Source organism: Nicotiana tabacum, chromosome 14 (assembly GCF_000715075.1).
Source record: "Nicotiana tabacum cultivar K326 chromosome 14, ASM71507v2, whole genome shotgun sequence".
NCBI lineage: Eukaryota > Viridiplantae > Streptophyta > Magnoliopsida > Solanales > Solanaceae > Nicotiana > Nicotiana tabacum.
The window spans coordinates 66,943,465-66,969,159 of NC_134093.1; the positions used below are offsets into that span (position 1 = coordinate 66,943,465).

At 36.6% G+C, this 25,695-nt stretch overlaps 1 long non-coding RNA gene and 1 other non-coding gene across 2 annotated transcripts; one reads left to right on the forward strand and one right to left on the reverse strand.

The window, feature by feature from the left end:
- Positions 1-6,728: 6,728 nt before the first annotated feature.
- On the reverse strand, positions 6,729-7,795 carry LOC107772280 (uncharacterized). The gene is made up of 2 exons (XR_001645035.2): positions 7,687-7,795; positions 6,729-7,461 (listed from the first exon to the last, which is right to left on the reverse strand). It is a non-coding gene; the product is annotated as an uncharacterized LOC107772280 (long non-coding RNA).
- Positions 7,796-16,261: 8,466 nt separating this feature from the next.
- On the forward strand, positions 16,262-16,369 carry LOC142169260 (small nucleolar RNA R71). The gene has a single exon (XR_012698970.1). It is a non-coding gene; the product is annotated as a small nucleolar RNA R71 (small nucleolar RNA).
- Positions 16,370-25,695: the final 9,326 nt, after the last annotated feature.

Sequence of the window (25,695 nt, forward strand, 5' to 3'; positions counted from 1 at the left end):
AACAATCATTATCTCAATCTCAATCATTGTTTCAATCATAATCTCAAGCACAATCACCACCATGTGTGCGGCATGGCATCCGATCACGACCCGACTGGCTAGGCCGTCTCACCACAATATCGTGTGGATCGACATCACCATTTTCTAGCAATCATCTCATCCCAATAAAGGGGAATATTCTCATCACATCAATCCCATCCCAATAAAGGGAGACAATCACAATTCACTCCTACACTGGCACGTGTAGTTTCGGGGTTAGGTTATCTCAACCTACCCTTCCTCGGGGACTAACAATACTCCCACGGTGTTTATTTATTTAAAGGATTGACAACTCATTTCATTATCTTATATATCATTCATTTCATTGGCACCAATGGCCATAACACAATGTCACTCTTGGCACGTTGGCCGTATTTCATATTTCATGTTCATCTCTTTCACTTTCAAACATCATCACGGATCATCAACAACAAAGCATTTCTATTCAAGACTTTAAGTCCACATATGAGAAAATAAGAATGTTAAGCACGTTGAGACTTCTTACACAATTTGGAATAATAGCTTTCATTTGAATCACGACTTAAAGTTATAATATTTAAATATGCAACCCATGCTTCGAGCACATTTTCAAATAGAACATAACATAACAAGAACATTTGGAATACATATTGAACATATATCTTTTGACACAAGGCTTATTCGGAATAATCACTTTAAAATGAACAACTCGGGACTTACAAGGACATTGTGGGTTTCAATTCTAAAAGAGAAGTCTAGCAAACATACCTCGCATCAAGCTTTTTAAATTACTACGATGTTTTTGGAATTCATAGCCACTTCGATCTATTTAGAGATATAGCAAAATTGAACACAAATTAGGAAGGAGTTCATACTTCCAGCTCATTTGAGCATTTTATCAAACACTAGGTGTGTATTAAGGTTTCAAGGTCCTCCTATGGTGGATTCCTTCATCCCCAACCCAATATCTACCATTTTCTAGCTCAACAACCTTCCTACAACTTTGTTGGTACATGCATCCATAGATAACACCCCCCCCCCCACACACACACACACACCTAAGAATTACACTCCTCATTATCCATCTTCTACCCCAAACTCAAAATTGAAGACTAGGGTATGGAACCTTACCTCTTGGATGAAGACTTTGTGACTTTGTTCTTCTGAATTCTTCAAGACTTGAGCAAGGATTGGTGAACTTCCCCTCTCACTCTAGACCACTCCCCTCTCTCTAAATATCAGTTAGGACCAGCCAAAATAACCCACAAGTTGTTTTTATGAAAATGGGATGAGGTGAAATTTTACAAACTTAAACTCTACGAAGCTGGGTCTGCGGTCACAGACCGAACCGCAAAATAGGTATGCGTCCCGCAAAGGGGACCTCAAAAAAGGGTCCCAAAACTGGGCTGTTCGGGTTGGGTTTGCGACAGGTCTGCGGTCGCATAATGGACAGCAGAACCGCCTTCCGAAGTTTCTCATGTTGGCTTCTGCGACGAATGTGCGGCCCGCGAAATCATTATGCGGCCGCATAATTTACCGCAAAAATATCATCCCAAAGTTGCCCAGTTCTCTGCATCACTCAACGGCAAATTTGTAGTCCATAGATCAGTTCTGCGACCGCAGGATGAATTGCAGAAATGCCCTACTCTGCCAAAAAACAATTCTTCAACTCCCGAACGCGCTATAAGTCTATCTTGGCATCACGTAACCCTGGATTTTAGGTGAAATTTTACGGGGCCTTACATGGTTACAGGCTCAATATCACCGCATGGCATGGTCACGTGCTACTAGTCTAAACCATATCACACAGGAAACAAATATACAAGAATACATGTATATTATCAATGAATATCGAATTTCATACTCCTGGTCTGGTATAAGTGACATGCTAAGATGTATGCATGTGCAAAGTGTGCTATCATAGCTCAAATCAGGCAATTGCGTCATAAAAATAGCAATTATCAAGTTCAATCAAGAGATTAACCTCTATTTAACCTCAAACATGGATCAAATAACTCACAATAGGGTTACAAATATAAGAACTATTACAGCATGAAGCTTAACAAACAATCCAAGGCATGTCATAGCCTAAACACTACCCCGAACATGAATAATACCCATGTGCACACACATGGGCTCAACTCCGGCACATGTGAGCCACCTATAGCACGTAGCTATCACAAATAACTCAGGTAAATAGTGCCTCAATCAAGTTTAGGTAAGATACTTACCTCAAGCAAGCCAAATCAATCCTCTAATAAGCCCTTCCAGCGTGAATCAACCTTCGGACGACTCGAATCTAGCCAAAATAACTTAATATCATTAATAAGAGCCATAAGAAAAAATTTTAAATGATAAAACTAAGATCTTGAATCAATTATGCAAAGTAAACCTCAGGTTTGCACCCCAGAACCCGATAACACTCATAAATTCTAAACACCCATTTCGATACGAGTCCATATATATATATTTCATCCAATTTCAACCGCAAATCGACCCTCAAATCATCAAATCTCACTCTCCAAAATCATAGTCCAAAAATTCCCAAATCCCACCTTTAATTCATAAAAAATTAGGTGTAATAGTCTATGGGTAATCAATATCTAACACGAAGATCAAGTAAGGATAACTTACCCCTTCAATTGTGATGAAAAGCTCTCCAAATATCGCCCCTAGCCGAGCTCCACAACTCCAAAAATGAGAAAAATGACCAAACCCTCAATATTAATACTTTGTCCAGCTAAATCGCATATGCAGTCCACTCTGTAGCATTTGCGATACCGCATATGCGGAAAATCCATCGCAGATGCAGAAACAACTTAGTCCCCTGACCAACCACATATGCGGCTCCGCTTCTATGGAAGCTCCTTTGCACCTGTGATTGCCCACTTGTGCTCCACAGTCTGCACCTGCGGACCAAGCCCTTCCAGCCCACCTTCGCATTTGCGATCTTCCTGACCGCGTCTGCGGTATCGCACCTGTGGCCCTTCCTTCGCAGGTGCAAAAGCACCAGAAATCATATACCTTCAGCAATGCAAACAAGTCCAAGAATTATCCGAAAATAATCTGAAACACACCCGAGCCTCTCGGGACCCCGTCTAAACACACCAACCAATCAAAAAATAAAACACGGACCTACTCGAGGCCCCAAATCACACCAAACAACATCAAAACCATGAATCGCACCTCAATTCAAGTATAAGGAAACTAATGAACTTTCAACTTTTAATTCTCGTGCCGAACCATATCAAATCAACTCGGAATTACCTCAAATTTTGCAAGCAAGTCCCAAATGGCACAACGGACCAATCCCGATTCCCGGAATCAAAATCTGAGCCTGATATCAATAAAGTTAACTTCCAGTCAAACCTATCAACCTTCCAAACCTTCAACTTTCCTACTTTTGCCAATTATAACCAAATTAACCTAGGGACCTCCAAATCCAAATTCGGGCGTACGCCTCAGTCCAAAATCTCCATACGAAACTACTGGAACCATCAAAATACTATTTGGGAGTCGTCTACACAAAAGTCAAACCCCCGATCAACTCTTACAACTTAAGCATCCAACATTGAGACCAAGTGTCCCAATTCACTCTAAAACTTTTCCGAAACCAAACCAACCACTCCGCCAAGTCCCATTATCACAATTGCACATATCGACCGGCCGAATCGTTACGAGGTAGGACATCCAAAGTTGGAACTTGATTGTTAGAACTCCATGCCAATTAATATTAGGTCAAGTCTTAAGTTACAATTCCATCCAACGTGAAATTATATTTTAAAAAAATAATTAATCTTTTGAAGGGATTAAAAGTCAGTTAATATTAAAAGAATATTTTAGTTGATCAACATTTAATATTTTGATAATTCTACTTTTATAGATCGATAGATAAGTAGATAGGTAGATATAAAAAATATATAAATATAAATTATAAATGCGTTACGTTGCCGATGAGAGCCGACGTATGGATGGATTATATTCCGGAACGTATTCTTATTACGAAGAGTTTGACCGAGAAATGAGATGCCAAATCTTGTACGAGTAATATTATGCAGAGGTCTTCAAAGAAATGATTATGACTAAAAGTTTCCTTTAAAAAAGAGAGAGGGACAGAGAAAGAAAGAAAGAAAGGTTAAATAATGAAAAGAGACATGCCTTAGGCATGTTAGATGTTACCAAAGGTAAATAAAATAGGTGGGGAAAGAGGGACCCGCATTGCCGGCAGAATATACTGCATTGCTGATTTTAGGTTATGAGCTAAATCATGAGACTTATTCAAAGTCAATCTTTTGTGTTTTCCTTCAGATCACTACTTTGAATATTTATATAAGACTATAGAAAACTATGGAAAAAGTACCAACTTGTGGAACATGATCATTTTGTGCTTGAATTTCGTTATTACCGACTTGACTTTTTCTGCCTTTTTGGACAATTTATTCACAATTCTCTACTAATCACAAATGTTTAGTCATAGGCTTTATAACAGATGACTAAACTTTGCATTTAGAGTCGAGAAATCTAAAAGTAGAAAAAGTAAAGTTTTGTCTTGAAAGATAAGAAAGTTTATTTGGTGGATTTAAAGTATGGGTATTTGTCGGTTGGTACAACTTGATATTTAGATATTTCGGTTCGGTATTTTTTAGTATTTGATTTATTAAAATATTATACCAATATCATATATAATTAAATTCGGTTTGGCTCAATTTTTCTCTTTTCATTTTCGGTTGATCGGTTTGGTAACTTCGTTTTGTTCAGCTCTACTACTAACTAGTGCATAGAATAGATTTCTTAAGTAAGGTACTCACAAATTCAAAAAATGAAAACGTTATGATATAGTGAAAAAAACATTGAAACCAAAAAATGCTAAATCTAAAAGGGGGAAAGGTCGAAGCATAATTAGGTAACCAAAAAAGGGGAGAATCGTGAGTATAGTATTAGAAAAAGGTGGGAAAGGTTAAAAAAAAAATTAAAAATAAGGGAAAGTAGAATTTTAGAATTTTTATATTTATGTTATAATCAATAATATGTGTATTTGTCTAATTTAGTATATATTTCTGTACGGTATCAGTATTTCGGTATTTTATTTTCAAATACCAAATAACATACCTAATACCAATTTCTTTTAAAACTTAAACCAAATACTAATATACCGAATACAAAGTACCAAAATTTTTGATTTCGATATGGTAATTCGGTATTTACCAAACTATGCACAACCTTGATTTGAACACCGATGGACTCGAATTTGAAAACTAATTACATATTTGGACTTGGCAGGTTATGTGTCACCGAGATTTGGTCTTGATGACGGGTTTTAACCATATGGGCTCGGGTTAACTTTTTATTGACTTTTGAGATTTTGATAAAATTTGAATTTTTTTCACATAGGATTAATTCCTATAGCATTATTTAACCTTGTTGAGTATTCTTTAGCTAGATTTTGGGCATTTAGCATTATTTAACCTTGTTGAGTATTCTTTAGCTAGATTTTGGGCATGAAAGCCGAGAATAAAGGAAAAGGCATTTTTAAAAGTTGAAGCCTACTTCGAATATGGTAAGTGTCCTAGCTAGCCTCAACTTGAGGGAATGTCTCCTAAAATGGACTTATGTATTACATGCTACGTATTGGGGGTGACGTATATGTGAGGTGACGAGTATATGCATGTACCAAAGATTACCATGCTCGACTTAAAATTTAGGTCTTTTTATGTCTTGTTTTGATTCATGTTCTTCTTACAACATGCCTTATTTTGTATGGCTACTTAGCATTCTTATTTATGCTAGAGATCATGGCTAAAGTTTGAGACGCTTTATGGGAACAAGATGGACCTATCGTATGTTGACAATATTAAGCATTTCTTCATTTGTTGTGTAATTTTAGGTTGAGAGAAAGCCGAAATGATAAATTTGAGGGTTTAGGTTTTAGATCAATAAGGATACATATAAATCAACGGAAAATTGCTGCAAGTAAAAGTGAAAATTTTTTAACTTGCATTGGTCATCGCACGAGTCTTTTTATTGTAAATCATAAATTATATAAACACAGGCTAGCAGACAAGAGAGGGTTTTGTCTATCTGAGTGAATGATTTTTTTCCAGTACTCTAAAAAAGTTGTTCGTATAAAAAGCTGATCTTTTTTTCCCCAAATGGTTACAATTATTTCCCCCCTCCATAAATGACATGAGCTCATTCTTGCTTAAAAGGAAGCCCTTTCCATAAACTAAGGAAAAAGAGAAGGACGTGGGCCTTGTGGGCACTACTCAAATACAACCAACCAATATTTTTTCTACACCAAATATAAATTTGTAACAAATTCAAAAAGGGTACACAATAACTTTGTTCCTCTTTTTTTTTGGGTGGTGTGTGCTCTGAATAAGGGAAGCAAAGGTAAAAGAGAGAAGGTTGTAAAACTAAAACATTGTATTGAAGTGATCCATGTAGGATGAAGTCGCAACTACGAGGCTGTAACTCTATCCTCAATATATAACAATCTTCAAAATTGAATGGGCTAATGTCACTGCACATTTTTGGCCTGGTATATTTTCTTTAAATTCAAAAAGAAAGATCCAAAATCCGACTTTCATTTTAGAAGTTCGGAAAAAAAGATAAGGTGAGATGATGGAAGTGTGTAAAGTGACCAGTCATGAAAAGAATAAGAATAAAAATAAAAAAAGCTACTACAAAGCAACTAGAAAACTTGAAAAGAATAGAGAGAAAAATGGCTGTACCATTAGAATATGTAATTTCCCGGCCATAAATGATTTCAATCCATACATAGGATTTAGTACAATGTTTATTCCAAATTCACATTCATAACCCCCTAAAAATAGGAACAAAAGGGTATATAAATAATCACATGAATTTGCATTAGTACCATTCTTGATGGCAAATAGTAGTACTCTTTCTTCGGATCATGCTTCTTGAATTCAGATCTTTTGGAACATGTGTGAATAGCTCAGGAGGGATAGACAAGGAAGGAGAACGTGAGTTGTACGAGAACTAAAATGGACACTAAGCAAATCTTACATCGAAAAATCATGATTTAAGATCTACCAGAATACAAAACACAAAAATATAACACAGAACACGGGGTCTTACAAGGTCAAGAAAAGGTCTTACAAGGTCAAGAAACTTGGCTAGGTGGAGGAATAAAAAGCAACAAGTCAAAAAATTGAAAAAGGAGAGGAAAAAAAAATAGAAAACTAGAAGTGGTGATGAGAAAGCTCAGGTAAGATAGCACCGAAATTAAGATGAAGAAGCGACTCCCATCATGAGAATGAGAATGAAGAAGTTGACTAAAACAAAGCACCGGCTAAGGTGGCCCCTAACCTTTCCATCAGCTAAAGATGCCATTGAGCTTACAGTTTCCAGTTTTTGCAGCCTTTGGCTTGAAGCTGCTGGATTTACTCCACTCATACGCGCCAAAAGCTTCAAAGAAACCTGCATCCGGAAAAGAAAGTCATTACCTTTTAATACTATTCGAAAAATATTGATAGCAAATAAGTGATAATGATGAATAACTAGAAAATAATGTTAAATTTATACTAGAAAAAGAAAGGTGTGTTTTTTGTTGAGAAAAGGAAAATTAAGGTTGGAATTGGAGTAACATTAAGGAAAGATAGGTCGAAGTGAATGGCAGAATAAGGGAAGAGATAAGTTGGGAACCTTGTGGAGATTTCAGTGTTGCTTTCTGCACTGCAATATTTTCTCTCAAACCCATAAAAAGTGCCACAAACTAGAGAGAGAGAGAATAAAAGGAAAGAGGGGAATGAAGAAAGGAAGGTATAGAATGGGCTTATAAGGAGGTGGGATTTTGAGGGCAGCCAGTGGGCTGGATGGACCTGACAGTGACCAATTTTTATGGGAAAATGACATTGTATAGCCGTTATAAAAATAATAGTCGAAAAAATATATAAAATTTATATATATATATATATATATATATATATATATATATATATATATATATATTCTGTATGTTATATACAAAAATTATACAAATTTTATACACATTTTTGGCTACAAGATGCAAATAGTTTCTGGCGCGGGCTAAAAGTGATAATACCTCAAATTTTATCTTAGCCAAAAATGTTATTAGCTTCCTCGCGAATATATTTGTGAAAATAGCACAGACTAGTCAGTTTTCGGACTGATAATTAAAAAATAGCCAGCATTTACAAAGTCATTTAATAATAGTCACTATTTTGTTAAAACACAAAAAGTTCTTGCATAATATGCCGGATATGGAGCTCCTGCGTATAAACTTCCAGCATATTATGTTGGAATTCCAACACATTACACTACTAGAAAACTGCCAAAGAGTGTCTAGGAATAATGGAATCGAACAAAAACTGACTGATTTGCGACCGACTTTAATTCGTCGAAAAAACAGTGGTCGCTAATGTGTGGCGACCGAAGACGGTCGCAATTTCTGACCGAAGACGATCGCAATTTACGACCGAAGGCGATCGGTTAATTCAACCAATGTTTGACCACCTTATCTGACAAATTTTGTTCGAAAAATAAATATACCGACCGAAATCGGTTGGTAATTCTTAAATTATTTTTTATTTAATTTTGAAAATAGTGACCGATGTCGGTCAGAAATATGATAATCAGATAATTTTACAATTATTTTTAAATTTTACTATACCGACCAATATCGGTCGAAATTGTTAAAATATAAATTAATAAAAAAATATAATTTCCAACCGAAGGATCACGATGAGAAGGATTAGCATCTGGGGAAGATTCACGAGACCGGGGAATCGGGAAAGCACCACTAGCAAGAAGATTGGCCAGCTGACCTTGAAGGGTATTAAATTATCGGTCCCTCTTTTCTAGCTGACCTTGAAGGCTATTAAATTGTTGGTCTCTCTTTTCTTTTCTAGCCTTTGCCTCTTCAAGCTATGCTGACAGCTTTGCGATCTTCTTCTCCCGTAGTCGAGAGAGTCGACCTATCAAGTGTTTCGCCTTGGGAGGAAGTCCCTATACCTTGCAATACAGCCCTGTAGCGCCGAATAATATCTCTGGAAGGCCATATGTTATCCCCTTTTTAGGACCATCGACAATATCCAACCAAATCTTCTACGCTTCTTCGTCTGAAATAGAAGGTGGGTCGCCCTGCTCATTCGGTGGCAAGCTCTGACTGTACTCCTGCATAGTAGTCTTATAGCGACCCTTTATTTAGAAGATAGTAAATTAATATTAACTCTATAATATTATAAATATTAATTTTAATTTATAGTAGTTATGAAACCTACATAGGTAGTCTCCGCCCAGTCCTCGACCCATCTACTTGGATCTGTCGATGCCTTCTTCTTCCGGATGTGAGTCTCCATGAAGAACTCGTCGTGAGTCAGCTTCCTCCCATATTTTTTTTCCTACAAATATAATAAAACATGTTAACTAAATTAAAATAAACATAGTTCGATAAAAATAGATTTAAATGCTTTAAGGAATTATGAGTAGTCTCCTTACAGTCCTCATACTTCTTTCACCTGCACAGTGCAAGGAGACACCCTTCTCAGATGGTCGGGCCTTCTTTCCCTGCTCACTCTTCTTCTTGAAATCCTCAGTGGCCCACTGCCTCGGTAGATCCTCCATAAATGCGATAGTAACCCATGAAGACTTCTTGTTTTTCTTCCGAGCAGAACAGAAGGAATCAGCTAGTCTCTTACGACATTTGAACTCAAAATTTGTAAGAATTGCACTGTTATGCTGGTCCGCCGATGCACACTTAATCTGCAAATGAAGTGTGTAACGTTAGATAAAAATATTATTAATATAACTCTTAAATAGATAAGAATTTTATTAAAACCTTAAATTGGTTGAAAATCTACCCTACGAGCTCCGATGAAAAATCACTCCAAGTCGCATACGGTGCATCATACAACCGGCCAAGAGCTTCAGTGATTATTTTTGTAGTCTCATGACTAGGTATGAACCTGCAATATAGCAATTATATTAAATAAACAAGAATAGCTATTATAATTCAGGAAAAACAAAAAAGTAATAAATAAATCTTACCCATTGCCCTCAGACCTGATGATCATCCTATGATAACGATCATACCGCACTGTATTTGGATCATTATCCTCATGTGTATCTGAAGCGTGCGTAAAATGGGAGACATTTGGCTCAGAGCTACTATCCTGAAGGCGAAGTCTAGAAATGCTAGGAGACGTACTCCGTGGAGAGGGAGACGGGGCCGCTGATGAAGATGGCTACGATCTAGACCCATGCTGCGATCCAGACCCCTATTGTGATCCGGGTGTCTATAATCTAGATGGATGCGATCCAACTGTTGGTGAAGCAAATGGAGCAGATGACGGGAGAATCACCACATGGCCATGTGACTGCTGATAAGGTGTAGCAATGTGACTATATGCAGGATTATATGGAGGAAGTGGGGTATAGCTCTGTGGTGGAGAATGGGAAGAATACTGCTGGGAGAGAGAATGGTAGGTAGTCTGATGAGTATATGAATGTGGTGGAAAGATGTGTGCCTAGAAGATTGTTGTCGGCCATCTACAGCGGAGGGATGCAAGTGTGGAGTAGAAGGAAGCGAGTGTGTAGCACTATCCTCCTGATCAATACACCTCTTATCCTTCCTATACCTACCTCGACCCATATCGGTCATCTGCATAAATTAAAGAAAATGTTAGAATTGAGAATATAAATCTATATAAGATGAGAGTCCTTGAAAAAACTAACATGCTAGTCGTCTTCGAAATATCCTTCCTCGTCCGAAAATTCTTCCTCTTCACCTATTTCATTTTCATCAACTGATTCTTCGTCCTTATTTTCTATGGTTGTTATTTCCTCCGTATCAACTTCTTCTAATATGCGTTGAGAATGCTCCAAGTCATTTTCTAACTGATCGTTCACCATTTGGTTAACACTTGAGGTATCATTTTGGTAAGAAACATCTAGCACATTTTCAACTTCCACCCTACCAACAGGCTTAGTTTTAATTACAACCAACCAATCCCCCCGCAATAGATATGGAGCATAATACACTTTCCTAACATTTTTTGCAATTATAAAAGGATCATGGCGATCATACTCCCTCTTTTTATTAACCTCGATTATGTTATACTGCGAGTGTACATTTGTACCTCTTCTAGGTGTACCACTTGCATCCAAAAAGTATAATCTTCTTATTTGGCCAACCTGAATATGATAATTCTAGATCTCTTTGATCACACTTTAATAATCATTATCCCCATCCTGGTTCCCTTCACCACCTTTAATACACACCCCATTGTTATTGCTTTTTTTAATACTTGGAGCATTCCTAGGTTTGAAATTTGTAACCATGCACAAAATACTTAGACATTGCTGTAACCGTAGGTGTAGGTCCCCAAGATATATCTTTCAAAAATTGATTAACACTGTTGTATCAAGAGATATTGCTTTCAATTCAAATCACAGCACAAGGTTTTCTACTACTCTATAAAACAAAAACTAACTACACCCGGTTCAAACAAAACCCTTGAAAAAGAACCGTGATGTCACGCCCCAAAATCGAGGAGCACGACCGGCACTCAACCGAGTGAACCCGACCGAGCAAGCCTGTTAGATTCCTTCTACCCAAACTCATTCATGAATAAAGAGAATATATATTTTCCTTAATTAAAAAATAAAGTGATCATGTCTGCAATTACCAATTTCTTATCATAAGTTTCACCATTTTTAAAGGCTCAAATGGACAAGTAATACAACCATAACATAGCATAGTTTGTCTTTTCCAGCACCAATACACAACCCACACTATGTCTACGGAGCCTCTATAGATAAAGAAGAGTACAATGATAATGCCGACAATAAGGCCCCGGCTATACCTCAAACAGAATACACAAAGTACAAAAGATTCATGACCCCGGAATGAAGTGGGGCTCACCAAGTCAGCTAGGAAGAAGGTGCACTGCTATCACTGACCAATATCTCCTGCTGTGGAACCACCTGCATCTATTGAAAGATGCAGCGCCCCCGGCAAAAGGGACGTTAGTACTGTCGAATAGCACTAGTATGTATAACTAAACACTATCTCAATAGAATGACAAATAATACAAATAATATTATCATAATATCAATGAAAGCCTTAATCAACATCAAACCTCAATTTAGGATCAAGACAGTATTCAAATTAATTTCCATATCTCATATTGGGAGATTTTTAGTATCGATATACTATTTTCCATAATACCATTATTAACAAAGCCATTATTCACAAAACCAGTACCACCGTACTCTTAGCACGGAGTCCGATCACGACCCGATCAGCTAGGTTATCTCATTAGAGATATCAACCACAATTTCTCTCAATATCAATACCACCATCTTTAACACAGAGTCCGATCACGACCCGATCGGCTAGGCTATCCATTAGGGACATCGACCACAATTACCATTTCAATTACAATTTCCAGCACAATTACCACCATGTGTGTGGCATGGTGTCCGATCACGACCCGATCGGCTAGGCTGTCTTAATCGAGACATCAACCTTTTTATATCAATCATCGCATTTCATAATACTTTCACATCTTTTCATTTTATTGGCATTAATGGCCATAATTATAAGATCATTCTTGGCACGTTGGCCATATTCAATATTTCATGCTCACCTTATTAATTTCAAATATCATCCTCATTATCAACAACAATTACAATTCAAATCAAGGTGTGTAGTACACATGTGAGCAATTTAGAGTCTAATGCACATAGAGATATTTCACAAAATTTGGCATAATAGCCTTCATTTGAACTTGACTTAAAGTCGAAACATTATTAATTCACAGTCCATATTTAACACATCCTCAATTGGTAACATAATATCAATAAAGCATTTGGGATGCTTGTTGAACATATATCTTTCAACCTAATCTTACTCGAAATAGCCAATTTCATAATGAATCACTCAGGACTTACATAATTTACATGAATATCGTGGGATTCAATTGTAATAGAAAAGTTTAGCCAACATACCTCAATTGAGCTTCCTTAAACTCTAAAATATTCCGGAATTCTTAGCAACTTCAATCTATTGTAGAAATATAACAAATTGAACCAAAATTAGGAGGATGATTATGGTTCTAGCTCATTTGAGTATTTTATCAAGCACTAGGTGTGCATAACATTCAACTACCTTTAGTAATGGTGTTTCTTCCTCCAACAATACCTCATTACCACCAACAAGAGATACTACAACATCATTTGTCCACTAACTACCTTCTTAGCACCATTATAATCATCAATGAACTCACATCTACCAAATTCTACTAATTAACTTGTTACAAAATCTCTACCACACCCAATAATCTAGTTTAAGTATTTATGGCTTCCAATCACCATCTCATAAGTGCTAGTACTTATTTCTTTCTCATTTATTCACTAACAATCCATTCATGTAGGTTTAAGGGTGAAAGATTACCTCTTGTAGACCAAATCTTGAAAGTCAACTTTTGGGGTGTTCTTGAGATTTTTAAGAAATCCTATGGAATCCAATACAAAACCTTGTTGTAACTAGTGATTGAGAAGTGAAATCATCGTAAAAACACACTTAAAAACTCACCTTAGATGTGTATTTGAAGCCTTGGCCGGATGGGTGGTGGAGAGAAAGTCCTAGTCTTGAAGAAATGACTTATCTCTCTCTCTACCCGATTTTGGGGGTATTTAATGGGTTTCTACGTCCGTGGCCGCGGATTTGGCCGCGGATTGGAGGCAGAAACTCTCAAATATGCGCGGCCGCAGATTTGGTCGCGCATCTGGCCGCGCATATGACACAAGTCCAGTAAAATGGCCATAACTTTCTGTATACATATCCAAATGACAAAACGTTTGATGCGTTGGAAACTAGATTCAAAGGGATTTAATTTGGTAGGTATATCACCACCTAAGTCATTATATTGAGGGAGTTCTATTCATTTTAGTTGGGTCTTGTGCCAATTGAAACATCCTTTTCACTTAATGTGTCCAACTTGTTCCACACAAGTTCTTGCCATTTCCAAAACTCCTTAGTATGTTCCAACACACCATAAACATACATTATCAATTCAACATGATGTGTCTCTATCCCATAGGTCTCCTTTAATACTCAAATACATTATTCTCAGATACCGTTGGCGCACTTTAAAAACTTAAATCATTTGTCCGGGGTGTTACACGCGACACAAAGAAAAACCAAGGGAGAATTATTACATTACCTAACCAAAGAAAATCTTTTTGTCTTTTTTCTTTCGACTTTAATCCCTCAAGAAACCTGTCGATGATATCCATCGTCGGGAAAAATCGAAAATTTTAAAAAATTATGTTTTTTTCTATCTCTAACTACTACAACTAACAAATAGAAAACTAATATACATACATACATACAACATATCCTCCACCCCACACTTTAAGTTGTGCCATATCCCCATGACAGATAATTAAAAAACATAAGGTAAAAGGAAACTTCCCTAAATATCTAGTCGGGGTCTGAGTCAAAATCGGGTTCCATTCCTCGCGCCCGAACTAATGCGCACATCCATGCATACAGCTTCTTCTCAGCCTTTTTGGGGTACACCCCACACTTATCTTTCTCGCTTACCGCATCCTTCTCTTTTGAGCCCTTCACTTTCCACTCAACACTCGCAACAGGTTTTTCTTTTTGCACCCCCTTTGCTATATTCATCTCAAAAGTCACAGTCTCCTCACCCACTCTAAGCATGAGTTTTCTCTCATGTATATCTAATATAGCTCTTCTCATTGCTAAGAATGGTCTTCCTAGGATGAGGGGGACCTCCTTGTTTTCCTCCATTTTCACCACTATAAAATCCACAGGAAATACGAACTTATCCACCCGAACTATCACATCTTCCACTATCCCCTCGGGTATTAAAGTCATTTGGTCTGCCAGCTACAACGATATTGGTGCAGACCTTATCTCTCCAATCTCCTTCTCCAGATTCCTGTAAATAGATAGAGGCATTAAATTAATTGAGGCGCCAGAATCACATAATGATTTATCAAAATGAATAGTTCCTACAGAGCAAGGTATAGTAAAACTCCCTAGGTCTCTACACTTTTGTGGGAGTTCGTTTTGCAATATAGCACTGCAATGCTTTGTGAGCTTGACCACTGAAGTCTCTTCTATCTTCCTCTTCTTTGTAAGGATCTCCTTCAAGAATTTGGCATAAGCAGGCATTTGTGAGAGCATTTATGTGAATGGTAAATTTACATGAACCTGTTTCAGCACATCCAGAAATCTCCCAAACTACTTGTCCATCTTTTCTCTATATAGCTTTTGGGGGAAAGGTAGCACAGGCATATGCTCGCTCTCATCCTGTTCCTCCCTTCTCAAAGTTTCTCCATTCTCTTTTTTCTCAGCTTTTATCCGACCCTTCTTCTTTTTATCAACATCATTCTCTAGCTTCTCCCCACTTTCTTTTTCAAGTTTCACATGATTTTGGATCGGGGTGGGATCTTTCAACACTTGCCCACTTCTCAGAGTCACATCATTCACTGTTTCTTTGTGATTTCTCTTAGTATCAGAGGGGAGAGTTCCTGGAGCCCTCTCAGATAATATTGTTGCAATTTGTCCCACTTGTCTATCCAGGTTTCGAAAATATGTGACCAACTCTTTGATAGCTGCTCCATGGGCGTCCAGCCTCTCATCTGTCTTGATAATGAAGGCCTTCATTAGATCCTCTAGACCAGGCTGACTGGGCTATTGTGGTTGAAATTGCTGCCTCTGCTAATTTTGATATGCTAGAGCTCCTTGTCCCAGGGGTCTAGAGTTTATTTGTTACCAAGCATTCGCAGTACCCCCAAGTGAACTCCATGAAAAATCGGGGTGCCTCTAACCCATTTCATTAAAATTAGAATTTCCCACAACATTCACTTCCTCAGCTGAGGCTTGGCACTCATGAGTAGGATGTCCTCTTCCATATATATCACAAGCTGCATAAGGCTCATTTTGTATCGAGGCTAAGGTATGCTTTTGTATTTCCTTAGCCGTAGCATCAAGTTGTACCTGCACAGATGTAGTAGCATTACCTTGGTGAACACCAATTGATCTTCTTCTTTCAGCACTCTCAGAGGGCCACTAATTTGCATCTTCAGACAACTCATCAAGAATTATGACTATCTCCTCTGGAGTCTTCTTCATCAACGGGCCTCCATCTGCATTGCTCAATGTTCTATGTGAGGCCGGTGTCAATCCATCCCAAAAGTCCTGGAGTTGCATCCAGAGTTCAATTCAACTATGTTGACACTTTCGAACAATCTCCTTAAACCTCTCCCATGCTTCAAAAATAGTTTCAGTCTCTTTCTGGCAGAAGTTATGGATTTCTCTTCTAAACTTGCCCGTCTTAGCTAAGGAGAAATATTTATCAAGAAATTTTCAGGTCATCTCCTCCCATGTTCTAATCGATCCCGTGGGTAAGCTTCGAAGCCATTGTTTTGCATTATCTTTGAGTATGAAGGGGGATGTCCTTAAGTACACTGCATTTCGTGACACGCCATTGTATTGAAAGGTGTTCATAATCTTCTCGAAGTCCATCAGATGTGTATTTGGAGCTTCTTTCATCTTCCCTCTGAAGACACAGCAATTCTGAAGGGTTTGAAGCAACCCTTACTTCAACTCGAAATTGTTAGCTGCAATCGGAGGTGGTCTAACACTTGATAAGAATTGATTGTAAATCAGTCTAGCGTAATTTCCTATTGGTCTCCCAGGCATATGAGCTATATTTCCGAACTGGTCTGCATCCAAGGGTTGATTTTGAGCAATTCTCCGACCCCTCTCTTCTTCATAGATGATCTGTGCATCTCTCATAGCTGCTTCCTCGGCATCCCGTGCGGCTTTTTCTCATTGTTGGGTTGCCTCTCTTTCAGCCAAATTTACATTATCGTCACCATTTTCACCCATAGTTTCTTTGGTTGAGGATTCCCCAACATTTTCTATCGTCTCGGTGAGATTTTTTTCCTTCCTCAGATGTTGCAATTGTTTTTCTATCTCTGGTTCGCATGGTAGCACTTCTTCCATAGAAACTCGATTCATGCACCATTCTAAACCTGTAACCTGCGCACAATCAATTAACACCAAAAGTAAAAAAAAGAACAATGAAATAAAATAAAAATAAAAATTCCTCAATTAGCACTGCAAACTATTTCAAACACTATTGATTACCAATCCTCGGCAATGTCGCCAAATTTTATGAGCTAGAAACACACACCTAAATTATGCTCGTTAATCAAATATAGTATAGTATAATATCGTATCCACATGGATTGGATTTAAACAGTATTCTCGTAGTTTATAGCTTAGTTGCTATCCAAGATCATCAACAATTGAGATTTATAAGATGTCTAACTAAAATTTACTAAGAATCTAAAGCTATTAACTAATGACAATTGAAACAAGGAATAAGCAAAGAAGATTATCAATGAGAGAAGATAGAGTTTTGATAGGATAGGCGCAAGATAATTGGTTGGGATCTAACTCTAAATAATTCACTTCTAATGTTTAAGTAAGTCTCTCGAATTTACTCAATTATTAGTTCAAATGTTCAACAAAAACTCCTCTATCGATTAAGTTTTAACCTCACGAGATGAACCAATTGAAGCTCTGTGAAGATATGCAAGAATGCGTAGTGGATTGGTATTTAGGAGAACCTCTTTCGATTATCCTCCTAACTAGGTTTAATCAATGATTCAACTAGCCTCTTTCGATTACTAAGAAGAATTAATGAATTCAACCAACAATATAATGCAAAGATATTACAAGTTATGCCTCTCTCGATTACATGAACAAGTGAATATATATGCAATAATTAAACCATCCAAAAACGCTTCAATACATAAATCTAGAGTTAGATCCCAAACAAATATCTTGCACCTATCCTATCAAATATCTTCTCCCATTGATAACCTTCTTGCTTATTTCTTGTTTCGATTGCCATTAGTCAATAGCTTTAGATTCTTAGTTAATTTTAGTTAGAAATCATATAAATCTCAATTGTTGATCATCTTGGATAGCAACCAAGCTAGAAGCTATGAGAATACTGTTTAAATCCAATCCTTGTGGATATGATATTATACTATACTATCTTTGACTAGCGAGCATCAATTTCGTATTGTGTTTTGCGCTCTGCAAATTTGAAAATCTCGAAACACACACCTAAATTATGCTCTCTAATAAAATATAGTATAGTAAAATATCGTATCTACGAGGATTGGATTTAAACAGTATTTTCGTAGTTTCTAGCTTAATTGCTATCCAAGATCATCAACAGTTGAGATTTATAAGATGTCTAACTAAATTTTACTAAGAATCTAAAGCTATTCACTAATTCCAAGATAATTGGTTGGGATCTAACTCTAAATAATACACTTCAAATATTTAAGTGAATCTCTCGAATTTACTCAATTATTAGTTCAAACGTTCAGAAAAAACTCCTCTCTTGATTAAGTTTTATCCTCACGAGATTAACCAATTGAAGCTCTGTGAAGATATGCAAGAATGCATTGTGGATTAGTCTTTAGGAGAACCTCTCTCGATTATCCTCCTAACTAAGTTTAATCAATGATTCAACTAGCCTCTTTCGATTACTAAGAAGAATTAATGAATTCAACCAGCAATATAATCCAAACATATCGCATGTTATGTCTCTCTCGATTACATGGACAAATGAATATAGATGCAACAATTAAATCATCCAAAAATGCTTCAATACATTAATCTAGAGTTAGATCCCAAATAATTATCTTGCACATATCCTATCAAAACCCTATCTTCTCCCATTGATAACCTTTTTGCTTATTCCTTATTTCGATTGTCATTAGTCGATAGCTTTAGATTCTTAGTTAATTTTAGTTAGAAATCATATAAATCTCAATTGTTGATCATCTTGGATAATAGCCAAGCTAGAAGCTACGAGAATATTGTTTAAATCCAATCCACTATCTTTGACTAGCGAGCATCAATTTCTTGTTGTGTTTTGCGCTCGAGTTTGAAATACACACCTAAATTAAGCTCGCTAATCAAATATAGTATAGTATAATATCGTATCCACATGGATTGGATTTAAACAGTATTCTCGTAGTTTATAGCTTAGTTGCTATCCAACATCATCAACAGTTGAGATTTATAAGATGTCTAACTAAAATTTACTAAGAATCTAAAGCTATTAACTAATGACAATTGAAACAAGGAATAAGCAAAGAAGATTATCAATGAGAGAAGATAGAGTTTTGATAGGATAAGTGCAAGATAATTGGTTGGGATCTAACTCTAAATAATTCACTTCTAATGTTTAAGTAAGTCTCTCGAATTCACTTAATTATTAGTTCAAATATTCAGCAAAAACTCCTCTATCGATTAAGTTTTAACCTCACGAGATGAACCAATTGAAGCTCTGTGAAGATATGCAAGAATGCGTAGTGGATTGGTATTTAGGAGAACCTCTCTCGATTATCCTCCTAACTAGGTTTAATCAATGAGTCAACTAGCCTCTTTCGATTACTAAGAAGAATTAATGAATTCAACCAACAATATAATGCAAAGATATCACAAGTTATGCCTCTCTCGATTACATGAACAAGTGAATATATATGCAACAATTAAACCATCCAAAAACGCTTCAATACATAAATCTAGAGTTAGATCCCAAACAAATATCTTGCACCTATCCTATCAAATATCTTCTCCCATTGATAACCTTCTTGCTTATTTCTTGTTTCGATTGCCATTAGTCAATAGCTTTAGATTCTTAGTTAATTTTAGTTAGAAATCATATAAATATCAATTGTTGATCATCTTGGATAGCAACCAAGCTAGAAGCTATGAGAATACTGTTTAAATCCAATCCTTGTGGATATGATATTATACTATACTATCTTTGACTAGCGAGCATCAATTTCGTATTGTGTTTTGCGCTCTGCAAATTTGAAAATCTCGAAACACACACCTAAATTTTGCTCTCTAATAAAATATAGTATAGTAAAATATCGTATCTACGAGGATTGGATTTAAACAGTATTTTCGTAGTTTCTAGCTTAATTGCTATCCAAGATCATCAACAGTTGAGATTTATAAGATGTCTAACTAAATTTTACTAAGAATCTAAAGCTATTCACTAATTCCAAGATAATTGGTTGGGATCTAACTCTAAATAATACACTTCAAATGTTTAAGTGAATCTCTCGAATTTACTCAATTATTAGTTCAAACGTTCAGAAAAAACTCCTCTCTTGATTAAGTTTTATCCTCACGAGATTAACCAATTGAAGCTCTGTGAAGATATGCACGAATGCATTGTGGATTAGTCTTTAGGAGAACCTCTCTCGATTATCCTCCTAACTAAGTTTAATCAATGATTCAACTAGCCTCTTTCGATTACTAAGAAGAATTAATGAATTCAACCAGCAATATAATCCAAACATATCCCATGTTATGTCTCTCTCGATTACATGGACAAGTGAATATAGATGCAATAATTAAATCATCCAAAAATGCTTCAATACATTAATCTAGAGTTAGATCCCAAATAATTATCTTGCACATATCCTATCAAAACCCTATCTTCTCCCATTGATAACCTTTTTGCTTATTCCTTGTTTCGATTGTCATTAGTCAATAGCTTTAGATTCTTAGTTAATTTTAGTTAGAAATCATATAAATCTCAATTGTTGATCATCTTGGATAATAGCCAAGCTAGAAGCTACGAGAATATTGTTTAAATCCAATCCACTATCTTTGACTAGCGAGCATCAATTTCTTGTTGTGTTTTGCGCTCGAGTTTGAAATACACACCTAAATTAAGCTCGCTAATCAAATATAGTATAGTATAATATCGTATCCACATGGATTGGATTTAAACAGTATTCTCGTAGTTTATAGCTTAGTTGCTATCCAACATCATCAACAGTTGAGATTTATAAGATGTCTAACTAAAATTTACTAAGAATCTAAAGCTATTAACTAATGACAATTGAAACAAGGAATAAGCAAAGAAGATTATCAATGAGAGAAGATAGAGTTTTGATAGAATAAGTGCAAGATAATTGGTTGGGATCTAACTCTAAATAATTCACTTCTAATGTTTAAGTAAGTCTCTCGAATTCACTTAATTATTAGTTCAAATATTCAGCAAAAACTCCTCTATCGATTAAGTTTTAACCTCACGAGATGAACCAATTGAAGCTCTGTGAAGATATGCAAGAATGCGTAGTGGATTGGTATTTAGGAGAACCTCTCTCGATTATCCTCCTAACTAGGTTTAATCAATGAGTCAACTAGCCTCTTTCGATTACTAAGAAGAATTAATGAATTCAACCAACAATATAATGCAAAGATATCACAAGTTATGCCTCTCTCGATTACATGAACAAGTGAATATATATGCAACAATTAAACCATCCAAAAACGCTTCAATACATAAATCTAGAGTTAGATCCCAAACAAATATCTTGCACCTATCCTATCAAATATCTTCTCCCATTGATAACCTTCTTGCTTATTTCTTGTTTCGATTGCCATTAGTCAATAGCTTTAGATTCTTAGTTAATTTTAGTTAGAAATCATATAAATCTCAATTGTTGATCATCTTGGATAGCAACCAAGCTAGAAGCTATGAGAATACTATTTAAATCCAATCCTTGTGGATATGATATTATACTATACTATCTTTGACTAGCGAGCATCAATTTCGTATTGTGTTTTGCGCTCTGCAAATTTGAAAATCTCGAAACACACACCTAAATTATGCTCTCTAATAAAATATAGTATAGTAAAATATCGTATCTACGAGGATTGGATTTAAACAGTATTTTCGTAGTTTCTAGCTTAATTGCTATCCAAGATCATCAACAGTTGAGATTTATAAGATGTCTAACTAAATTTTACTAAGAATCTAAAGCTATTCACTAATTCCAAGATAATTGGTTGGGATCTAACTCTAAATAATACACTTCAAATGTTTAAGTGAATCTCTCGAATTTACTCAATTATTAGTTCAAACGTTCAGAAAAAACTCCTCTCTTGATTAAGTTTTATCCTCACGAGATTAACCAATTGAAGCTCTGTGAAGATATGCACGAATGCATTGTGGATTAGTCTTTAGGAGAACCTCTCTCGATTATCCTCCTGACTAAGTTTAATCAATGATTCAACTAGCCTCTTTCGATTACTAAGAAGAATTAATGAATTCAACCAACAATATAATCCAAACATATCGCATGTTATGTCTCTCTCGATTACATGGACAAGTGAATATAGATGCAACAATTAAATCATCCAAAAATGCTTCAATACATTAATCTAGAGTTAGATCCCAAATAATTATCTTGCACATATCCTATCAAAACCCTATCTTCTCCCATTGATAACCTTTTTGCTTATTCCTTGTTTCGATTGTCATTAGTCAATAGCTTTAGATTCTTAGTTAATTTTAGTTAGAAATCATATAAATCTCAATTGTTGATCATCTTGGATAATAGCCAAGCTAGAAGCTACGAGAATATTGTTTAAATCCAATCCACTATCTTTGACTAGCGAGCATCAATTTCTTGTTGTGTTTTGCGCTCGAGTTTGAAATACACACCTAAATTAAGCTCGCTAATCAAATATAGTATAGTATAATATCGTATCCACATGGATTGGATTTAAACAGTATTCTCGTAGTTTATAGCTTAGTTGCTATCCAACATCATCAACAGTTGAGATTTATAAGATGTCTAACTAAAATTTACTAAGAATCTAAAGCTATTAACTAATGACAATTGAAACAAGGAATAAGCAAAGAAGATTATCAATGAGAGAAGATAGAGTTTTGATAGGATAGGTGCAAGATAATTGGTTGGGATCTAACTCTAAATAATTCACTTCTAATGTTTAAGTAAGTCTCTCGAATTCACTTAATTATTAGTTCAAATATTCAGCAAAAACTCCTCTATCGATTAAGTTTTAACCTCACGAGATGAACCAATTGAAGCTCTGTGAAGATATGCAAGAATGCGTAGTGGATTGGTATTTAGGAGAACCTCTCTCGATTATCCTCCTAACTAGGTTTAATCAATGATTCAACTAGCCTCTTTCGATTACTAAGAAGAATTAATGAATTCAACCAACAATATAATGCAAAGATATCACAAGTTATGCCTCTCTCGATTACATGAACAAGTAAATATATATGCAACAATTAAACCATCCAAAAACGCTTCAATACATAAATCTAGAGTTATAATCCACAAACAATCATCAATACACCAAATCCATCAAACCCTAAAGAGATCTACTCCATAGATATGGCGCAATTCATCACAAATATAATAAAAGCATAGAAAAACATAAATTCGATCCAAACTCGGGTCTTGAGTGAGGAGGGAATGATGAAATCCTTGTGCTTTTGCTCCTCCAACTCCTCATTAGCTTCCTCAGGTCGAATATTTTTCAAAAGTCTAGAAAATAACGTTTTCCTATGTATTTATACCAAGTAGGGTCGGGCCCAGATGAAACCACCTTCTCCTAGCTGAAATAGGAAAATAACTCTATAAAGATTGCACAGCCGTGCCGCATGAGGCGACACACCATGCGGAGCATTAGTGGGGATTTCCAGAGAGCTCAACATCTATCAGGCAGCAGAAAATAGGCAGTCGCCGCACCTCACGGGCCTCCCCATGCGCCGCGGCAATGAGGTTTTCTCAGAGGACGGATTTTGCTTGCATTTTGACGTCCAGACTTGGTCCTCTACCCCCGAACACGATCCCGGCTTAATCCCTTGGACTTTTACTCTAAATTCAAAGCTCCAAATAGCTCGAATTCATTCCATAATATCTACATAGCTCGAAATCACTCCTACTAGACATAAAATACACAATAAGTGCAAAACACTATCAATTAAAGCTCAAACATGAATAAAGTGCTGTAAGTTAGAGTGCAATAAGCGACTAAAATATGAGATTATAGCCTACCATCAGACCTGCACCCCGAGCTGGCTGAGCGGGTGGTGTAGTAACTGGTGCGGGATTCATAGTCTGGCCTTCCTACTGCACCGGACCTCTGCAATGATGGGGAAAGAGTGCCCTAACATGCACCAACTCTCCACACTCATAACATCCTCTGGTCGAAAATGATTGTAAGGCTTGAGTCAAACCCCACGATCTAGAATAAGCACTAGAAGATCTTGATACCAAAGAACCCTAAACTGATAGAGCGCGGTAAGAACTCTAAGCTGGAAGTGCACTAAACAAAGATTGTACTGAAGCTCATTGGCTAGGTGGTGATGAATGATAAACTGTCCTATTATACTATCCTCTCACAATGTGACCTCGGCCTCCATACGAGGCACCACTAAAGCTAACTGAGTGTCGGGACCTCTTTTCAGAGGTCGTATCCCTAACTTGACCTCTGATGCGCTCGATCCTCTTGGCGATCTCCACAACCCGAGTAAAAGAAATATCATCCCTAGTCTCTCTAGCCATCTATAGACTGATACCATGTGTAAGGCCATCTATAAACCTCCGCACCCTTTCCCCCTCGGTAGGGATCAGGATAGCTGCATGGCAGGATAAATCCACAAATCTGGTCTCATACTGAGTAATAGTCATGCTACCCTACTGAAGGCGCTCAAACTAACTGTGGAAGTTCTCTCTCTGAGTGAAGGGAATGAACTTTTCTAAGAACAACTTTGAGAACTGGGCCCTTGTGAGAGGAGGTGAACCTGCTAGCCTGCCTTGAACATACACCTACCAAAACCTCTTGGCAGCACCATGTATCTAAAACACTTTGAAATCAACTCGGTTGGACTCCACTACACTCATGTTGCGTAATATCTCATTGCAACGATCTAAGAAATCATGGGGATCCTTAGAAGGTGTACCACCAAAGCGAGGGGGGATACAAGCTGGTGAACTTGTCCAACCACTTCAGCCCCTCAACTGACATCGTGGATCTCTCTAGTCTGTGTAGAAACAACAAGTTGAACTTCCCCAACTGCGGTTTTGGTGACATTCGTGATTTCACTTGCATATTGACATGTAGGTATAGAGATGTATTTTTTTCATGCTACCTGAAAATGAAACATCTTAATTATTGTTGAAAGATTTTTGGGAAAAATTACAGTTTTTAGATTTACTCATACCTCTGGTGATTTGGTGAACAGAACTGAGTTTTACTGACATCTTTGAAAAATATGCCTATTTTCCCATAACTGTGAACGAGTTGAGCATCGTACCTTTGAATTATTTTTTGTACCATTTTTATTATGTTGTTATGAACTGTTGTTGGCTATTGGTGTTGGACTCCAACCCTTGTTCCAGCTCATCACTACTTTCAACCTAAGGTTAGGTTTGTTACTTATTGAGTACATGGGGTCGGTTGTACTCATACTACACTTATGCACATTGCGTGTAGATGTTGGATGTTGATGTTGCTGCGTACGGCAGGAGCTGGATCTGAAGATGTACCTGCGTTCCAATTATGGCTATCACTTGTCCTTGGTAGCATTAGATTCGAATTTTGTTCATTTACATTTCAAATATATGTTGTAATTATTTCAGTTCAGTCTTGTAAAAATCTAAATCTTATAAGCTCATGATCTGTACTACCAGTCCTTGGGAAATTCTTTGTATAAAAGTAGTTGTATTATCATTTCTTCTCTTAATGAATCTCATTAAATTGGATAGTTGTTA